This window comes from Sinocyclocheilus rhinocerous, unplaced genomic scaffold, assembly GCF_001515625.1.
Source record: "Sinocyclocheilus rhinocerous isolate Xijiao unplaced genomic scaffold, SAMN03320098_v1.1 scaffold584, whole genome shotgun sequence".
Taxonomy (NCBI): Eukaryota; Metazoa; Chordata; class Actinopteri; order Cypriniformes; family Cyprinidae; genus Sinocyclocheilus; species Sinocyclocheilus rhinocerous.
Window position 1 is genome coordinate 2,992,931 of NW_015630348.1, and position 19,742 is coordinate 3,012,672.

Sequence of the window (19,742 nt, forward strand, 5' to 3'; positions counted from 1 at the left end):
GTTTTCTTCGTGATTTCTTTGTAAGTCACTGTGCTTTTAGCTTTTAGCCCTCTCGTAGAAGAGTATTTTAGTGAACTGTAGCTTAGTGTTTTTTCAAGATCCACTGGTCATCTTTAAGAGCTCTCTCTTACTGACCTGCCACATTTACCTCTCCATCTCAGCACTGAAAACTGTCCAAAACATTACAAAGAAGAGTATTTATCAGATTTAGTTTCGAAGTGTATCTTTCACAATTTGCAAAATATGTATTTATTCACAGTTTGCCAGATTCCGCCTGAAGCCTTTTATATGTGAACATTAACCCGATTCTAGTGTGGGTTGGATATGAGGACATACAGCCGTAGACAGCGACAGTGAGGCGATGTTCACAACATGGTGGCTATCTTCATGTGAAAACCATTAGTGAAATCTTTCCTCCACCTCCCCTCACTCTTGCTTGTGGCATGAGTAGTCATTTTCCGACTGTATATCTACTGTCCTGTCTGGTTTGTTTGTCGGACAAAATGGCAGATTCAGCGTTATGATTGGTCAGATCGCCTGTCAATCAATCTCCCGGGTCAGACGGGTCAGTTGGCATTGATGGTTCTATGAAGAACCTTTAACATCCATAGAACCTTTCTATTTCACAAACGTTTATTTATATAGCAAAAAAAAATTCTTCACATTATTAAGAAATAAAATAGATATTTTAAGAACCATTTACTGAAAGCCAAAAAGTTTCTTCTATTGCATTGCTGTTAAAACCCCCTATTGGACCATTTATTTTTAACCCTTTGATGCACAAGCTATGAAAACCCCTTCTAATGTACAACATGGGTCTAAAATGACCCGTATTCATTTCCTATGTTATTTCATGCTTTGCTGGGCTTTTTTTTTTTTTTTTTTTTTTTTTGAAATCATTTTTTTTCAGCTTTTAATATTCCCTGATCTATACATTCCATGATCCATGAATATTCAAAATATCTTTTTACAATGACCACAAATTAATATATATATATTTTTTTTTTTAATGTGGTCACATTTCATCCAGCACATTACAATACATTACAATACAGCACCTCCGTGTTCTCCGCTTACATGAGTTGGTGAAAAACATTTTTACTCAATCTATTGGACTGGGATATTTACTGAGTTTCCTCTTTAGAGGACTCGTCAGACAAGTCTTCAAAGTCATCACAGAGTCTTCTTCATCTAGGAGAGCTGGATTTACACCAACAACTCCAGATTGACCCTGTGGCACATAGTCTATAGGTCATCAGCATCAGATATTTCAGACTCTGAATCAGGACATTTCAGCCGTTAATCTAGAATGTCTCAGCCATACTAACACTCTAGATAAAGAGTGCACAACAAGCAGTTGAGCATGTATATACTGATTATATATTGTCACTGTCAGACAGAAAACTTGTATGTCCAAAACCATTACTTTTCAGAACCACTGACAGACATAAAGGGTGACCAATAGCACTGATTTATGACAAAAAAAATTTTAAATGATGAAATGTGGATATATACGAGGTTTCTGCCTGACAGCAATGATATATACTTGTATATAAAATATTATTTTGACTTTTATTTTGTTGACCTAGCTAACATTAGTTAGCTAAAATAGAATATGTCAACAACAAGCTAGTTAATCGTATTAGTCATGTTTCTCTGTCTCACTAGTAATAGATTCCAAGGTCAAGGTAACCTTAGCCTAACATTCAAATATTATGTCCAGTTATCTTCCACAGTAGGCCAATATAGAATTTTTTTCTGTGGTAATAAATTATTAAATAAGACTAAATGCATCAATTATACAAAAGCAGCTATGTTGAGTTGTGAAATGTGGGGCAGGTGAATAGTGTTCTGCAGTAAATATGTTCTTACTTGCAAAAAAAAAATAGCAAATAATCAAAGGTTTCTATATGGGTCATTTTTGACCCATGTGTGTAAAATTGATGTAGAAATACAAAAACTGTGTTTTTTTTATATAAAGTGAAGAAAGGAAAAATAAACATAATGATTTGTAGAAATCAAAAACAAGATATGTAATGAATACCTGGAATAATAAATGATAAAGTGCATTTATTTTAAAGATTCAGCAAAGAATCACTCAGGCATGATTGAAATAACATAGGAAATGAATATGGGTCATTTTAGACCCATGTTGTGCATTAGAGGGGTAGTGACACAAAAATGATTTTTATTCAAAAAGAAAGAAAAAATAAGAATATGTGATGATAAAAAATAAGTTAATTGAGAAATTAATTTCTTGCAAAGATGTAGAAAAAATAAACTCAGTTGGGTCACTTTAGACCCATGTAGTGCATCAAAGGGTTAAGTGTGTAAGATCAGATGAATTACAGTCACTGGAAAGGTTGCATCAGTTCTGGTGTAAACGTTAACTATTTAGATGCTATTGAGACTGATCTCCAGTGGGTTTGCTTACAAATATCATTAGAAATACCTGGAAAACCACCAGCTCTGTTTTATCGCTATTGTATAAGTAATAATTCAGTGTTGCTTCGATGCAACATGCACTCAATACACAGACAGGAACTGGTTTTATTTGCTTTTTGTCATAAGAATAGCATTTATTCAGCTACTGAATTGATGGGTTTGCGAAGTAAAACTACTGTCAGAAGGAGATAACAGCACTATGTCGTTTGTTTGAAGTGCTCTTTTGTATTGTTTGCTCTCTGTCTTTCCTTCACTTCACAGTAAGCACGCACATGTTATTTTGCTGCTTGAATCCGACTGAATTATGCTGGAAATCATCATTTACAAAGCTAAATATAAACTGCTGTACAATATATGGCATTATTTTCATTGTTCTTTTGATGGCTGACATTTGGTTTCACTGTGGTTAGAGATGGAGAAGGCAATGATGCCCCTTTGTTATTTCTCCATCTCTGTGTCACCATCCTCACTGTCTCCCTGTCAGTCTGTCTTTTAGAAAATAGAAAGACACTTTCTTTTTTCAAATTCTGAACTGTGAGCGTCTCTGGCCGTGTTCAGAGTGTACCGCCGCCACTGGGGAGCCGTCTGCTGGGTACCACTGAAATGGAATGGTTGAAATGTTCCCATCTCTGCCTCTCTCCAGAGTGTGTGCACGTGTACTGTCCGTTCGTCTTTGCATCTGTGCATTTGGAGGGAGATTTGTTAGGATATGGTCTTTCTTTTACTAGCAGACCAGGCCATGTGCATTTTGTTTGTTAGAGTAAGTTTTCATGTCTGCTTCTGCTCTGTGTCTGCTCGCTAATTCACTGACACAGATGGAGGATTTAAAAAAAAAAAAAAAAGATGCAATGGCCAACAAGTGATCTGGCATGGTAGTGTTTTCTGTTTTGAGCACTGATGCATTTGTAGCGAGCCGGTCATTAAAGGCAGGCTAATTTTACAAGAAGCTCTGTTTTGTGCAGATGTCAGGCTCATTTCTCCATCTCCTCGGCTTTGAAAGCTCATTAGATGCCAGGGCACTGTTGAAGTTGAATTATCAGTTGCTCTGTTTCGTTTTCTGGCACAAATGCAGATTCGCTAATTCCTCTAACTTGGAGGTGAAGGATGGAGGCCTGGCCTGAAGCATGGAAGGCTTTGTGTTTTGTGTAGATTAGAATCATGGGAGATAATGAGAGCAGGGGCTGTTTTATTTTATTTTTTTTGTGTGTGCAATATATTATCCTTATTATTTTGTGCTCCCATAAGTAGCCCTGTCGGAGATCTGAAAGATGAACCGAGACCACACACACACACACACACACACACACACACTTCATCTGTTTTCGCTCTCACGCCGTGCTCCATTTCTCTATAAACCCAGGGCGTGTGTACAGCCACCCACACCAATTTACACTCTGATGGATCGGCCTTCAACGGGAATACAACATAATAATGATGTATTTTGCATCCTGAAGTATGGAAACTAAGATGAAATACAGAGTTAGGTGTCTGTGCCCATTCTGTCTGCCACTGCTCTCAACTTTTTTTAGTGTGCGTGTGTTCATCTTTATGAATCGTTGCAGTTCACCATGTTGGCTTGAAGCGCAAGTGTTCCAGATCTGAATCGTTTCATAATCAGACTGCTGACACATCCATCTCCCCAGATCGGTACTAGCATCTGTCTGTCTGTCATGTGTGTATCTGTGTGAGAGTGCAGTCTTGAGTGTTCTAGTCTCTTTTTGTGCATTGCAATGTAAAAAATGGATGGAATTGTTAAAAAAAGGTGGGAAAAGTCTCCAGTAATACTATTTTGTTTTTGATTGTTCATTAAAAGTTCATACAAAATGTCTCGTTCAGACAATAAATTCCTGTCTGTCTCAGCAAGATCATTAATGTCTGTAAATATACGTAGTACTTTTATTTTTTAATCCTCTGATGCCGTTTCTGTTTGGTTTTTGGTGTTTGTTTATATATCACTCAATCCCTACATTCAAGCCCTCTCAATCAGCCCATTCACTTACTGGACATACTGTACAGACATCTGCCATACAGTATCCATAAATCATGCCCACTGGTGCTCATGTAGCCCCCCCCATTCTCTCAGCTTCTCTGTGGTTATAGGGTTGACACCAATATCCGCAAGAATTATTAATATCTGATGTGTATGTATATGGATGGATGGACAGATGGATGGGCTACAGTGTAAAAGTTTTAGGTTCTGTAAGATATTGATTGATTGATTGATTGGTTGGTTGGTAGGTAGGTAGGTAGGTAGGTTGGTTGGTTGGTTGGTTGATTGATTGAAATGAATACTTTTATTCCGCAAGAACACATTAAATTGATCAGAAGTGACAGTAACGATTTTAATGTTAAGATTTCTATTTCGAATTAATGCTGTTCTTTTGAACTTTTTATTCATCAACGAATCATGAAATGTATTCCCCAAAAATATTAAGATGTTGAAATGGCTGCTGAAAATACATTAAAATGGAAAATATTATATTTCACAATATTACTGTTGTTATTATAAGAGACTGCTTTCACAAACATATGAGAAAAATCTTTTTTTTTTTTTTACACCAAACTTTTGAATAATGTGTGTGTGTGTATATATAATATCCACTAATCTGAAAACGCTGATGCCTCCTGTCCATTCTCTGTCCTCTGTCCATCCAGTCACTCCTTTCCTTTTTGAGCCATCATTCTCATTCAGTGTGATTCAGAGCACTGTGACATCCTGTCTGTGTTCTGAGGCTTTTCCAGAGGCAGGTGGTCACCCAGAGAGCATTTCAGGGCCATAGGGCTCATCCAGCGTGTGGACAGGTCTTTATAAAGAAGAGCTGTCTGTCACTGTGATCACTGCTTTCTGTTTTAGACCCCTGCATCGGTTTCAGCAAGGCCACAGCACCACTGACCTGAGGGAGGGAAGTCTATGGAGACGGACAAAAAAGGAGAGAAGCTTGTTTTGACTTTGTTGCATAAAGAGCTCAGAACACAGACTCAATACAGATATCTCCAATGCAAAAGTCATCAGTAAGTTATACGACACGAGCAATGCGGACAAGAGCAGTGTGTTCGCATAAAGCAAAATGAAACCTTTGTAGTACAACGTTCACTAAGAAAAGCATACTGCATCAGTGCTGCTTGAAGAGATGATATTTACTTCAATATTTGAAAAAAAAAAAAAAATCTAGGTTCTATATGTAAATAGAATAGAAATAGCATTTCTGGCAGTATTTTGATTACCATAGAAAATTATTTTGATTTGATAATTGAAATTTGTGGGAAAACAAATGTAAAAGTGACTAATTTTACAGTGAAATAAAGAATTCTGTGGGTTTTAAAAGTGGAAATGTGGAGCATGTGGTTCTGTTATTAAAATGCCTACATTACATTTTTCAGTTAAAATCTTGTGATGTAGTGATGTAACCCATTTGAGTTGATGTGCATCAGTAATGTAAATTAAGCATTATCGATGTACAGTCATTCCTTTGAGTGGAGTTTTACATCAATTTCTTGTATCCTAAATGTACTGTGTGAAAGTTACCATCTTTACAAATTGTATTTGTTCATGACAATGAATAGAAAAGATTGTATAACAATCTATGAAACAAGTGAGTCTATCACAATAGTCTAATGTTAACACACAAAATGTTCATTACTTAGCTATAACTAAGTTATAAACCTATAGCTATATATTTTTTGAAAACGTGTATTTGAACACTTGCTTTGTCCAGTGAACTCTCATTGTAAATCCCTTGCTGTAACCGCAATTTTTTTTTTTTTTTTATATCGGGGTGGCTAGTCGAAATGATCTTCTGAGTTACAGATAATGGCCATTAAGCCGCAAATGTCATCGATAGAGCTTAACTTTACCCTGAAACGTCCCTTGAAGATAACCTTTTGTGAAAAGATCAGCTCAGCTTGACTCAACTACGACAGCAGCTAAAGGGTTAAACCCGACTGATATAGGAAAAGACGAAAGACGTAAGTGCCCCCCTGGAAGTGGATGCCAGAATAAAATGAGTTTTTATAAAAGCTTTTCTGTGAATCGTTTCATTCAAAAGTACATAAAAGCCTTCTCAAAGTTTCGCGCTTCTCTTGCCCTCAGCTGAATTACTCCCAATGGATTACAAATACAGACACACACGCTAACCCACTAGAATAAAAGTGTTGACCACTCGAGCAGGGACGCACACTCTGTCTGTACTCTTTTTGCACCCTAAAAACACAAACACACACACATTCACATCTGCGTTCATGAAAAAATAACGCAGGTGTTCCATTCAGGCCTGCATGCTATCACTCTAAAACCCTTCACCACAATCCTGGGTCATTAATAATGCTTCAGCTGTGAGGAAACAAGACTTAGTTTGCACTTACGAGATCAGAGCGTTTGAGCGTTCAGCAAACAGCCAGGTCAAAGATGCATTTTTATCTTGTAGTCCTTTAGCAAAGCCTGACCTGTAAAGCAGTTGACTAGATTTCTTTTTTCTTTCCAAAGGCATAACAGTCTAGGCATATCAAATTTTTGCATAGCTCTTTTTTTTTTTTTTTTTTTTTTTTTTTTTTTGAAAACCAGACATTATGATGTAACAGGCATGCAGTGGGCCTGAAAAGTATTTGGATATTTAAAGGGCTCATATGACGATGCTAAAAATAACATTATTTTGTATATTTGGTGTAATGCAATGTGTTTATGTGGTTTAAGGTTCAAAAACCACATTATTTTCCACATACTGTACATTATTGTTGCTCCTCTCTGCCCCGCCTTTCTGAAAAGTGTCGATTTTTACAAAGCTCATCGTTCTGAAAAAAGCTGTGTGCTCTGATTGGCCAGCTATCCAGTGCATTGTGATTGGCCGAATACCTCAAGCGTGTGACGGAAATGTTACACCCCTTACCATATTTGGAAACACACCACGTCTCCACAACATGGTGGTGGCAGCTACAATACAACGAGAATAAGTGTTACGCCTTCTTTCTTTGTGTAAACATTTGGGCAGTGTAATGCACATTGTCTAACACAGTGACGTAGATATGTGGGGGCGTGTTTAAATGAGGTGTTTTAGGAAGGCGTGGATGAGTCTTAACATTTATAAAGAATATCTCTTTGGGTTTGAGACTTTTGTCTTTGGAACTTTATGGATCTTATATATACACAAACAGCTTTTAACACTTCAAAGACAAAGGAAAACTTGAAATCACATCATATGACCCCTTTAAATGAATATAATTGAATTACATTACAGAATTAATCACTTTTGTGACCTATGCTCATGATAATAGCACTGTATTGATTACAGCAGTTTATATTCATAATAACTAAGTGACCACACAATTTCCCTCTCTAAGTGGTGTGTCAATGTATTATTTTTCACTGTTATATACTAGTGGTTTTCTAACAGGGGCCTCAATATGACTTTAAATTATTTAAAATAAAGATAAAACAAGCATTAAAATTAGCTAATACAACTAAAAAGTGATATTTCTTGTTTACATTCTAATTTTTGTTTCTTTTTCTTCTTGAAATTATTCTAGACCTAGAAAAGCCATAGTGTCATTTAGTGTTTCAGTCAATGGGGAACAGTAACTATTTTGTTTGTTAATATCATCTTTTGTGTTCAGCAGAAGAAATAAATTTCTACAAGTTTGGAACAGCATGAGAGTGAGTAAATGACGACAGAATTTTCTTTTTTGGGGTGAACCATACCTTTAAGTTAAAGACACTTTTTGGGCCACTGTGTCTGGCTTTCACTCTTTCTCTGTCCTTCTCTCATTGCTTGAAGCATCACAAGGTGACTGCTGATAATAAGCACTGCTCTGCTGCGGCAGGCCGGCGCCCTGATGGCTGTTTCATGTAGAGCTATAGACTGCTTTCGCCACGTTCCATAAACTCGCTTATTATTCAGCCGCCCAATGTGATTGTGTCTTGTTGTTTCCAGTGGAGAGGCAAACAGAGCTAAACTCTCTCCCCATAAACACCATCCATGCTGCTAAAACACGCAGTCACACACATCTATCGATCAGAAGCAGGAATGTCTGGGGACTCGCGGCTCCACATCAAAAAGCATGTACGCTTTTACATGCATGGCAGCCTCAGCCAATCTGGACAGGTGATGTGGCGTGACTGTTGGAACGCAGCTGGTGGTATGTGTGTGTAAGTGTGGTAAACGACTGGCATCCTGGAGTTTAGGCAAACAAAGATGTCAAGGGATGACACGGGCCCATTATGGGAGGAAGTGAGGGGGAAAGACAGCGAGATGGAGGGAGATCCATCAGTGGCTACGTAAACCAAGAAGCTTAGCTTCCTGCTGCTTTGTCTCCACAAAAAACAGAGATCTGTTTGAGGTAGATGAATGACCTCGGAGAGCAATGTGAGAAGATTTTGTGTGTGTTTGTGAGCTTGCTGTATATACCAGCCTCAGAAAGTCTTAACAGTATGACAACAGGCATGTAAGGGAACCAGTCACTGAATGTTCTCAAAGGCCAGATGGCCAAGATGCTCTGGCCAAAGGAATGAAAAAAAAAAAAAAAGGTCTCTCCAGCTTTTCCACCAGCTGTGTTGTAATAAAACACATTTATGTCGTGATGGCTGCACCATCCCAGTGGTGTGTTTGCAGCATGCTCCATTCATGTGGCAGTATGGTACGCTGGGCAGAATAAAACATAGAAAGCTGATGCCTACTGGCACTACAGTCTGTCAAACTCCTATTCACCGTTTTGTTGAAAGAGTGTCCATTTCTAATAGTAAAGATGATGAGGATTCTTCCTCTTCCCACTTGGTATTATTATCAATAAATATGAGGCTCTACTGGTTCTTGATTCTTGAATTATTGATTCTTACTTTCATGTCATTTGTTAAAGCATGAAATAAACGTGAATGAACATCAGAAGGTTTTTATTTCAACTGTAGAAAGATGTCAATACACACAATTTTTCATTTTCAATTTTTCAATACACACAATTTTTCAGGGTACACTAATTTTAAGTCCACAGAGGTTAATCTACTCTCCTGTCTGATTTGTTTGTCGGACAATATGGTGGATTCAGAAAAACGGTGTGGTTTGATGTCATTCCACGGTTAAAACAAGATATTAACTAGTATATATGAAAAAAATGATCGATTCACATGCTGCTTGAACTGAGGTGCTGCAGCGATCTGTCACTACACATTAAAGAGCCACAAAAAAGTACTTATTGTTTGAATTCCTTAAAAAATTACAAAATTTGAAAGCTGAGACTTTGTTTCATACTAGAAGTATCCTGCTCTGTCTTGTCTGTCAGCGCATTGTCAGTGTCCTCTTTACTCCGTGATGTATTTTTCACTGCGTGAGAGCACCCTATCTTGTTGGACATAGCAACAGTAACTAAGGAGGGCAGGTCTTTGTGAAGGGTAAATTGGGCTGGTTATGTTTCGCAGACTTGGCAGCCCTTTACCTTGGCTGGGTAAACTATCCCTTTAATGCATTAACTAATGTTAACTATTGGGGCCTTTTTGTAAAGTGTAACCAAAATAGACTTCGTGTCGGGCTATACAGTAGCCTATGTTGTGGTAATGAACAGCTGATTGGACATTATCACAAATTTTATTGGTAAAGCATGGAGTTTTTTCCCACTCTTTGCTCTTTTTTTGATGTTCAATCTTTGTTTTCTCTCTTCAAATCCTTTTGCTTCTCTGTTTATGGGTATTTGTATAGAATTAAGTATGACCCTCACTCAGCCTCCACCGTAGTCACTAGGGCACGACGCACATCAGTATGCGGATATGACCTGTGCAGTTGTGCGGTCAGCGACGAGGTGAGCTCGCCACCTTTGTAAATCCTGTCCCGCTGTCCCCAGATTTCTCCTCTGCCGTCAACCCTCAGCCCACGGGAGCCGTTAATGGAATGTCAAATCAGAAGCGGGCTGAACGGGTGACAGAGTAGTCAATAAGGCTGGGATGTTCCGTCTGGTTGAGGTCGCGGCCGCCCTGTCTGTGCCCTTGTTGGTTCTAACAACAAACATGGAATAATTTAGCTTTTCTGGGTTGGAGAAGGGTTGAATTGTAAAGTCACAACACTGACAAGGAGCACTCATTTCTGTGAAACATAAGGTTTGTTTACTTGCACAAAGTTTCGTCAGTAACAGTGAATCCAATCCGATTACTGATTCTGAAATTTCTGTTTATATGAACACTACATGTTTCAATCTGATTTACATATTAGTTTCTAGTGCATTACATTTACATTACATTTATATTTAGTCATTTAGCAGACGCTTTTATCCAAAGTGACTTACAAGGACAATGGAAGCAATCAAAATCAACAAAGGAGCAATGATATGCAAGTGCTATAACAAGTCTCAGTTAGCTTAACACAGTACACATAGCAAGTTTTTTTAAATTATATAATAAATAAAAAGAAAACAGATAGAATAAAAAAAGAATAGAGCAAGCTAGTGTTAGAGGCCATTTTTGCTTTTGTTAATTGTATAATAAATAAAAACAAAACGGATAGAATACAAAAAGATTAGAAAAGCTAGTGTTATTTTTTACTTTTTTTTTTTTAAGAAAACAAGCAGTAAATGAATAGAGTGCAAGTCTAAAAGGGACAAGTTTTTTTTTTAAAGAATAGAATTAGAATAGAGAGTACTAGTGTTAGAGGGTCAAAAAAAGATGGAAGAGATGTGTTTTTAGCTGGTTCTTGAAGATGGCTAAGGGCTCAGCTGCTCGGATTGAGTTGGGCAGGTCATTCCACCAGGAGGGAACATTCAATTTAAAAGTCCGTAAAAGTGATTTTGTGCTTCTTCAGTTTTAGCAATGTGGTCTGAGAAAGTCCGCTGATCATCAATCATAGCTCCAAGGTTTCTGGCTGTTTTTGAAGGAGTTATGGTTGATGTGCCTAACTGGATGGTGAAATTGTGATAAAACGATGGGTTTGATGGAACCACAAGCAGTTCTGTCTTGGCAAGGTTGAGTTAAAGGTGGTGGACTTTCATCCAGCAAGAAATGTCTGTTAGACAAGCTGAGAAGCGAGAAGCTATCATCGGATCATCAGGATGGAATGAGAGGTAGAGTTGAGTGTCATCAGCATAGCAGTGGTATGAAAAGGACAGGAGAATCTGGTGGTTAACCATGTCAAAAGCAGTGGACAGATTCAGCAAGATAAGTATTGAAGATTTGGAATCCGCTCTTGCCAGTCTTAGTGCAAGACATGTATTCCGAACAAAACATTAGCACATGCACATTGCTCAGTTGCCACGTTTTTGAACTGGAGAAAGCCACCTCGATAATGTCACCAATATATATAAGAATGTTTTCATTTATTTGTATTTTTAAAGCACATTTTTAGTAAATATTTACACTCCTCCACTAACCAGTTTTAAGATGTGAGATGTAAATAAATATAAGAAAGCTGATATATATGTCAGGAGCTTTCAGTTTGGAAGACGTGAGATGTAAAGAAAGTTATGTGAGAAAATAGTTGGATTGAAGTGCCTACATGCTTAATTTTTCTTGTTGATTGGGTTATTTCAGGTCTTCACCACCCGCTTAAATCCAATCGAAATTTAATTCGTATTGAGCCCAATCAGATCGACTGAGGCAAGGAGCCATCAATCTGATTATAAATAGATTATTTGGATGTGTGTAAATGTAGTTTTTAAAAATATTGGCGAGCATATAGTGAACGCATGCATAACTCATGCTCTTCTAAAATTAATAAAGCATCAACTTAATGCTTTAATAATCAGTATTGAGGTAAAATAATGTATTAATTTTATTAATTGTAATTCACCAGATTTACATTATTATATGATATTACATTTTATATTATATTTATATTTGTATATTATATTATATTATATTTTAACTGTGAATATATCAACATAATAATTTATAATAATTTAATTGTGAATATATCATTATAGGCTCAAGTATCTCTTCAAACCTCAAAGATAATTGGTTTGGAGAATGTATTAATGGAGTGAATGTATCATACCAATTAAATTTTTGTTTTGTTTTGTTTTAATTTTCCTTGAACCTGAATTGGACTCTTTCTTGGCCCATGTGTTTTCCGCCCCTGCTCTAATGCCATTTAACAGTAGCAGGCTTTGGGACAAGCGTTCCCCCAGTCATCAAAGCCTCCTGGGGATTTAAGAATTGTTGAAAATCACACAGATAAAAGGCAGCTTTTGCAGACTCTGTGCTGTGCTATGTGATCTTTAGATACTCCCAGGCTTTCATTCGTTTGAAACCTCTCTTTGTTTCCCCGTCAGATCTGTCATTCGGTTTGATTCTGTATTCACATTTAACTCTACTACATCACCAACCATCGTTGGAGTTACACCACTTTTTTACCCTGAATTATACATGATAACTTATAAGATGCTCAACAAAACTGTGTAAATGTTTACGAAATGCTGAGGTGATTTATCGTCAGCCTGTTTTATTGTTTTCACGCTCTCAGCCTGCGAGGCTCAAGGTTAAGAGAGGACTGAGCTGAATGTGTGCTTACGCACGTCTGAGGATGACCATCACTCAAAGTCACCTGCCTCTTGTTTATTCTCAATGCTGGTGTGTCTGGGGTCAGTGCCATCAGTGTTATGTATTAGTTCCCGTGTCCATGTTAAGGAAACTCAATAGAATATGTTTAAATAATGCATCTAAAAAGGTCAGAGGTTTGCATGAATTGTCAGAATAAGGACATGATCCCTGCCTCCAAGTGTCAGAAAGTGTTGTAGATCCTGAATGATAATATTCCTGCTCACTTTTGATGAATTATTTAAGCAGAAATTGTTTTGCAAACAAGCAATATTTGTGAATGGCAACTAGAATGAGAAGCTTATCAAAACAGCATACCTCTCGGGCTGATTCGGATGCATAATTAATGAAAAGAAAAAACAAACAAACAAGAAAATATGTGCAATATGTGTGTAACCTTTAAACCATCATGTTTTCAAAAGAATCGTTTTGTCAAAAACGATACTTCTTGTTTGCAACATCTGTGAATTGTTTGGCTCAGTGAGTGTCAAAAATAATGAGCAGTTCGCTTTACAGATCACCTCACATAGTGAATAAAGTTAAGCTTTATGGAACGCAGCCTTGTCTTAGTCAGAAAACCATAAGAGGACTTCTGTTCTGTTCAGTGATTCATGTGAATGTTGTGAGCTGTGAGGATTTTGCTTACTGATAGCTGCATACGGCATAATTGAATGTATTTTTGAGGTCATCAGGGTAAGTTATTACAACATAAAAGAAAAATATGAATGCACATGCTCATTAAGAAAGAATCTATGCTTTGTAACATGCATGCAGTTCTTAAAGTTTTTTATATATATATATATATATATAATGATCTTCATTGGGGTCCAGTGTCATCATGTGGACAAAAAAGTTCAGAAGTGCATTCTTCAAAGTGATTTTTGTGTTCCACAGAAGAAAGTAAGTTCTACAATTTTGGAAGGGTGAATGATGACATAATTTCATTTTTGGGTGAACTATCCCTTTAAGAAAATTTGTCAAAGTAGTTACCAGGTGAAGTTCCCTATATTTAATATACCTTGTTAATCTCTCACTGAAAGGTGTCTTCTCTTCTGGCTGCTGTGGAACATCAAGTAGAGTTGTGGAGGTTGTCGTGTGCCACGTTCGCTGGCACCCAACAGTGGGAGATCTTCAGAACTCATCCCCTCTTCCCCACTGCGTGGCCTGTCACTCAACTCTTACTCGCTCAATTCATCTCTGTCAGGACACTGCTGACGACGCTGTTTGATAACTTTTGTTGGCTCCTCAGGTGTCACGTCACAAAGCCCCGAGGGTCTGTATGCGGTCTCATTATTCTCATTTCTCCAGAGAATCGTCATCCACAATGGAGACCTGCCAGTGCCATACTCACGTGGCCTGCTGTGGTCGATAAATGAGCGGATTTACGTAAGGGTGAACGCAAGGACGGTTTTTGTGCAATTAGTATAGAGGTTTGTTTTAAATGCTATGAAGTGGGAGAGTTTGAGTGATTACACAATGTTTTTAGCAGTAAAGGTCAATAGCTATTTGTCATCAAGATCTCTGCTTAAATGATGGTTTTGAAAAGGCTGTTTGGCGCATTCAAAAAGGTAGCATTACATACATTACCAAGGACGCTGTGACTTTGTAGAATTTGCCCATTTAAAGTAAGCCATGATGCCTGTATTATATGATTGCTGTTGCCATGAGGATGTGGGCAGAGTGGCACATCTTTAGTAGAGCTCCATACAGGACAAAAAGGAGGGGAGAGAGAGAGAGAGGTGCAAGGAGGCAGCCACTGAAGCAGAACAACATCTGCACACAGTGCGCAGGCCTTCTGCATTAACACACGGCTCCTGCTGCGCAGCGCTTTGCGGCCTAGCAGGCTGTGACCTCCCACAGGCTCAAGAGGAGCTCTTCCTCTTAAAAGCCAGCTGTGCCCTTCTCTCTGCCAGCCAAACACTCCACAGTCCAGCTGTTCAACTGAACTCGACAAGGGATGCCCGGCTAGCTGTTTTATTCCTACAGTACCTGTCTAAAGGTACATGGTGAAAAGTGGAGGAGCAGGTGACTATTTGAATAAATGATTACCTTGATGAGTGTTTACTTTCTGTTGAAGTATATGTTTTTTTTAAGTCACAGACCTGCTGTGAGAAAATGTCCTGTGATTGTTCAATTCAATTTAATTCAATTCAATTCACGTTTATTTGTATAGCGCTTTTCACGATGCAAATCATTGCAAAGCAGCTTCACAGAAAATTAGAAAAAGCAGAAAGTTTCTACATTATATTTAGCAGTAGCTTATCAGTTGATGTCCATATGGCAGAAATGTACAGTAAAAAGCATGCAGTTAATGACATGTAATCAAACAGACGGTGAACACTATTAACTGCAATGATTATATGTTGCAATCAAACTTATAGCAAAATTTGGTAGTTTTGTATATTATTTGAGGGTTGGCATCATCTGAGGTCCTCTGAGGGGTTAACATCAACTCCTAAAAGGGAAATAAATCGGTGGATAAAGAATAGATTTGAGCGCGTTCCTCAATCTATTTATCAAAGCCTTATTATTCATAGTTTGATTTGCCAATAAGATATAGAACTTTACACAGAAAATATTACCTATTATTCTACTTATCATTGAAATATTACTTATTATTTTTTTTATTTTACATTATGCCACTAATGCTGACTGATCTGAACTTGTACTGAACTCTCAGAGGACCTCAGATGATGCCAACCCTGAAACTACATACAGAACTACCACATTTTGCTATACGTTTGATTGCATCATATAATAATTGCTGTTAATAATGTTCATCGTCTGTTTGATTACGTCTTTAATTGATTTTTCCATACATTTCTGCCATATGTACATTAACTGACAGTCACCACTGATAAGCTACCACTAAATATTGTAGAAACCTAATTTGCTGTAAAGTTGCTTTGCAACGATTTGTATCGAAATACAAATAAACTTGAATTGAATTGAATTGAAGCTTGTGTAATTCCTAGTTCCCTGGCAGAAACAAAGAAGGAAATAGAGAAAAAAAATTGTGTGATTGTGTGAAAGTTTTATTTGTTTTTCATTTGTTTTGAACAAACATTCCATCCTCTAAAAAAGCATACTTAAAAAAAAAAAAGATTTGATTATTATTATTATTATTATTATTATTATTATTATTTTGTGGAGAAAGCGTTTAATAGCACAATACATAGCAATTAAAGGTAGGGTAGGCATTTACAGAGAGGCATAAGATCCCACCCTCCCTGCAAATCACTCTCCAAAGCCACGCCTCCTCCAAAGCATGTGAACGCGCACATGCAGATCAGATGCTAACCAGTGACACAATGAGAGGCGGCGTTGGTGGAGGGTTGAATGCAACACTGTCCAATTACCTCATGTCTCATTCATTGATGTCTGACCTCATGTCTCATTCAGTGAGAAAACATTACAGTACACAGCACATCATTTTACAATAATAAAGCCTTTTCTTCTCGCTCGGTCTGCAGTAGCGTAATGGAACACGCTGATGATGACGTATCATTTCTGTGTGAACAGGTGTGTGGAGGTGTACAAGTCCGTACGTTGACAAGCAGGTAGGGCAGTCTATCTTAGCCTTCTGACCGAGGGATATGATTGGACGAACATTTTATGGTCCTACGGCTTCCACAGACGATATAAATACAATATAATTACAGTTAGACCACTTAACTTAGTGATTGCTATCGGGATGTGAAGAGAATTTCAACCAGCATAAAAAAAACAAAAAACGTTTTGAACCAAATCACCTACCCTGCCTTTAATAAATAAAAAGGTAGCACTGTATTTTACATTGTCCTTGTCATGTTACATGTGATTACTATAGTAATAACAGTAAATTATGCATAATTGCGTGCAACTATCTCTAAACCAACCCCTAATTCTAACCTAACACTTATGCTGGTAATTAATATTACTTCATTGTATAATTACTCAATAAAAACACTCAAAGACACAATCACTGGACATTTTTTCATTGTGGGCCTGTGGTTTATAAATGTTATAATTAAATTATAGTTAAATATTGCAATTCAATCTGCCTGTTATAGAAAATTACTTTTCTAAAAGAACATTTTCTATAGTCCACTTTAGATATTCTACTAACAGTAAGTAACTTTGCAACTACATGTTAACTAGCAGTCATTAGAGTATTAGTAGACTGTCTGCTTGATATCTTCTAACACTTTATTTTGATGGGTCCACAACATACAACATGCTGACAATGAGAAACTTTGCAAGTATATGTCAAATTATTCTACTAACCCTAAACCTAACTGAACAGTCTACTCTGAGAGTTAGTAGACATGTAGTTGCAAATTAATGAGAATTAGTTGACATGTAGTTGCAAAGTTACGTATAGTTAGTAGAATGTCTAAAGTGGACTATCAAAAAGTGTAACCGAACATTTAAACATTTAAGACCAAATATACCCAAAAAAGTTTTGCTTTGAGTTGAACAAATTCATTAAACATCTGTATTTTCTGTTACAGGTACATGTCACAGGTCATTTTATGTTTATTCTATAAAAAAATCTAGATCAGAATGAGTATAATCAAAATATGTTGAAATTAATGTGAAACCAGTTTGCACTTGCATGCACTTGAATTAGTTTGTATTTTGATTTCACCTGAGTTATGTTCTTATTCTATTCATGGGGGCATTAGACTGGCTGTTTGCTTAACTGCTTTAATTGAGTCAGACTTAGCTTATAGTATCTTCTTTTTTTTAAAAATCAGTGCAAATTTTGCTTCAAATCTGAAAAATATAATGACGGGAAAATTTTTTAATAGGTGGTTTTCTTTACCAGAAAATTGTAAGGTGATGAAATGAATAAACATATAATTTTTCTCTGGCAGAAATAAAAGAAGAATGAATGGGAACTCCTACATGTAATGTTCCAATCAAACAGACCTTGAGCTCAAGAAGACACAGTGATCCAGAGAAAAGGACACATGCTCTGGTATGTATCTCTCAGTAACACATACAAAATACCCTTACCGAACACACAGATGCCGAACACACAGGCAAATATAAACACCACGCAGTGAGTTGGACCAGTGACAACCACAACACCTACTCGCAAAGCCACTGAACGCAAGCAGTCTATCTCTCGCTGACAAACATGCATATACAAACAGCAACACTTACGCAAACATTTACCACTAAGCAGTGAATGTACTCACACATGGCAATCAGAAGCATCATGCCCATTCAAACTAAGGAGCACGAGTCATTGGAACATCCACAATAAATCATTTTCTATCTTTGAAAATGTAATTATAGATACAATTTATCCTTTCAACTTTACCACCAGATGATCCTGTTTTACACCTATATAAGGAACAACAAAGTCACCAAAATTTGTTTTTTATTCATTTGTTCATCTTTTATCTTTACTGGGACAACAAGCGAGCCAAGACCGCAACTCACAGCATGGGTGCATGATGCCCTTGATGGTACTCCAGATGATCTGAAGATGTTGGAGCTGGGTTATCATTAGACTCTTTGAGGGCCCAGAGGCAGGTATGTGGAGTTGTCTTGTCCCCGTCTCTCTCGTGGGACATGAACGAGCACACGACTGAACATGAAAGACAGGCCACTGTTCCTCAGGTTCCGTTCAGGGTGCAGGAGCTGATTGATGATTAATGTGGCACTGATTTATGACCTCACTCCTCATAATTGATGAGTGAGCTCATTGAAGCTGTCTGTAGGCCAGCTCAGCATGCTGTGTATGAATCACGTAGGATAAGTGATGAGATCTGGCATTAGTCTGAATGGACTGAACATGTCCTTTGGCTCTGACACCCTCGCTGTCATCTGGCTCCGCTACATAAGCAGACAATTAAGCCAATAAGTGAAAATGGCACCATTTCAATCTAGTTTTAATGAGCGGCATGGAGAGAACAGCTCTCCTTCACCTCACAGACGATGATGACGACTGAATCTGGAGCCGGCGAAAGGTGTGAATGTTTAATGAAGATTTTGAGTCTGTTAAACAATATCAGTGGTGTTTGGCAGAGTGTCTTCTTTTGTCATATCAAAGTCTCATCAGTATATACTTTACTTGAAACATAATAACTACAATTATGCTGTACAAAGCATATCACATGCAGGTTAATTTGCAGACTAAAATATCTTAGGTAATCAGCAAATCACAGAAATGTAGACACTCTCACATGACTTTTTACCTGTTTTGTTTCCAACCCCCTTAAAATGCACTTATCAGTCATTGGATCATTAAAACAATATCTGCTGGTGTCAAAATATATATATATATATATATATTTTGTTTTATTGTTGTACTGTTAATTATTTTCCTTTTTCTGATCATGACACTAGATGGATGGTGCTGAATAAAAAGCAACAGTAATACACATGGAGATGTGCAATATACACAGAAATATTGTTGTTCAAATGGAAGAAATAGAAAACATTTGCATGAAATTGTGCCAGAGCAGTTACACAATTAGGCAAATAGTCAACATGGAAACTGTATGCAGGAATGAAATCAGCCCATCTGCAAAGAAAAAAAAAAAAATTTTTAAATAGACTTTAATCTTTCTCAAACTTGCTTTCTTCTTGTCTGACATGCATTCATTTATTTTCAGTAGCTAGCTTTTTTAATAGTAGAGGAGCCCATCCTTAAATACTCACAGTTGTGTTACACTGAATTTACATTGCACCATTTAGGGATGTTTTGCATCATTTTAATCTTTCTTTTGAGCGCATTGTGCCAAGTTAGGTTAAACCTAATTTTTATCGTTTTTTATATATATATATATATATATTTTTT

The 19,742-nt window shown here is 37.2% G+C and overlaps 1 long non-coding RNA gene across 1 annotated transcript; it reads left to right on the top strand.

Annotated features, from left to right (window-relative positions):
• The first annotated feature begins 28 nt into the window (after positions 1 to 28).
• On the top strand, positions 29 to 14,092 carry LOC107740147 (uncharacterized). Its single transcript, XR_001640060.1, has 3 exons — positions 29 to 450; positions 2,164 to 2,167; positions 14,082 to 14,092. It is a non-coding gene; the product is annotated as an uncharacterized LOC107740147 (long non-coding RNA).
• The last annotated feature ends 5,650 nt before the right edge of the window (positions 14,093 to 19,742 follow it).